We start from the raw sequence: 2,266 nt of genomic DNA, 5'->3' as shown, positions 1-2,266 counted from the left end.
TGCCACTGAGCTATATCCCCAGCCCCGATTTTATTTTCTAAGGGTTTTCTATAGACTCACTGATCATTTGGTTATTTGGCCCAATTCTTTTTTTTTTTTTTTTTCCAGTACCGGGAATCAAACTCAGGACCTTGTGCTTGCCAGGCAGGTGCTTGTGCCTCTGGGCTATACCCCCGGCGCCTGGCCCAGTTCTTACTACTTATATTTGTGAGACTTTGCTGTCTCACTGACATCATTTCAAATGATGCAGATGTGTGGATTTAGTTTCCTCCCCTTCTGTGCCCCATTAATCAGCTTTGGGGAGTTGGGGCTTTTTGGAGGCATTTGGCGGGTGCTATGGTTTGTGTCTTGATGTCCCCCAAGCCCCATGCGGGCATAGGCAGAGATTCTTTCGGAGGTGGCTGGGTATAGATGTGATGCTGGGATGGATTCATGGTGCAGTGCTAGGACGAAGGCACTGGGATTAAGGGTGTGTGGTTACCAAATCAATCCACTGGTGGGATCAGCACCACCCGAACCCGGGGGCCTGGATAGAATATGAAAAGAGGCAGGAGGAAGCTGCTAAGGTTGATTCTCTTGTTGCTTTGCGACCTTCTGCCACCACGAGCTCTTTCTCCTCTGTGATGGCCTCTGCCTTGGAGCCCACGGTGGACTGAAACCGCTGCAAACTGTGAGCTAAATAAACCTTTTCCCCTTTAACTTTGCGTGTGAGTATTTTGTCTCAGCAATGAGAAAAAGTAAGGAAGACAGCTGGCTTGTCTTCTCATGTTTCTGCTTTCTTGTTTGTTCTTTGCTTCGGTGTTGAGGCTTGCAGCTGATTGCAGAGAGAGCTTTGTTTCTACTATGGAAAGCTGTTTGGCCGATGTCCACCTTTCAGTAGTGTCTTCTGGGTGTGGCTATTGTTGGCCTTGTCTCTGTCCCAGGATGCAACCACCTCATTTTACGGACGGAAAGTTGCAATGTGTCTGGCCTAGTACGTAGTTCTCCAGGAATGAGACAAAGTGCTGTTAATGACCCCAAGACAATGCAGATTTTGGCATCCCAACAAAGCCAATACAGGCCAGATGTAATCCCAGCACTTGGGAGGCAGAGACAGGAGGGCTGCTGTGAGTTTGAGGGTAGTCTGGGATACATAATGAGTTCAAAACAAGCATGAACTACATAGTGAGACACTGTCTCAAAAAACCAAAGGGGGAAAAAAAAATAGCAACAGCTATGTCAACTTGGCTATAGTAATAAAATCAGCAGCAATTATAGGGTCAAATAAAAACTATTGACAAACCCTAAGGACCAGTAATTCACTACCCTTAACCATAGAAAAGAGATCTACAATTATAGTATGAACACTAGAACAAACCAAATATTGACCAGCCTGAACTGCATAGCGAGACCCTGTCTCAAAAAGACAAAAATAAATAAATAAATAAATGTGTCTTCTGTACAGCATACCACTGGGTTTTACTTTATTGTTTTGTTTTGGTTTCATTTTTTTTTTGAGATAGGGTCCCACTGTGTAGTTCAGTCCTGGAACTCAGCATGTAGCTCAGGTTGGCCCTGAATTCTTGGTGATCCTCCTGCCTCAGCCTGGGATGATAGGAATGTACTACCTTGCCTGGCTGTCTTTTGATTTTTTTTCTTTGCTTTTTGAGACAGGGTCTCGCTATGCAGTTCAGTCTGGCCTTGAGCTCACTTTGTAACCCAGGCTGGCCTCGAACTTGCAATGATCCTCCTGCCTCAGCCTCCTGAGTGCTGGGATTACAGGTGTGCCACCATACCTGGCTGTCTTTTGATTTTGGGTCCAGTTTGCGAGTTGGTGTCTTTTGATTGGGAAGTTGAGAACGTTCACACTGGCTTATTCCTGCCCTCGCACTACTTTCCTGTTGCTGAGTCCTTCTCCCTGTTCCGCTTCCCTGCTCACCTCACCTGCTGTCTTCATTCTGTAGCCTTCTTGGCCTCACTGACTTCACCATATTTTTCTAGAATATCTTTGAGAGCCGGGCGTGGTGGCACATGCCTGTAATCCCAGTGCTCGGGAGGCTGAGGCAGGAGGATCGTTGTGAGTTCCAGACCAGCCTGGGCTATAAGGTGAGCTCAAGGCCAGCCTGAACTGCATAGGGACACCCTGTCTCAAAAAGACAAAAAAACAAACAAACAAACAAACAAATAGAATATCTTTGAGAATTTTTTGTAGTGCTGGTTTGGTGGTCATGAATTTTTTAGGTGTTCTTTGTTGTAGAAGGGCCTCATTTCTCCAGCAATTTTGCTC

Source organism: Chinchilla lanigera, unplaced genomic scaffold, assembly GCF_000276665.1.
Source record: "Chinchilla lanigera isolate Chin_1 unplaced genomic scaffold, ChiLan1.0 scaffold00084, whole genome shotgun sequence".
NCBI lineage: Eukaryota > Metazoa > Chordata > Mammalia > Rodentia > Chinchillidae > Chinchilla > Chinchilla lanigera.
This window is presented reverse-complemented; position numbering follows the sequence as displayed.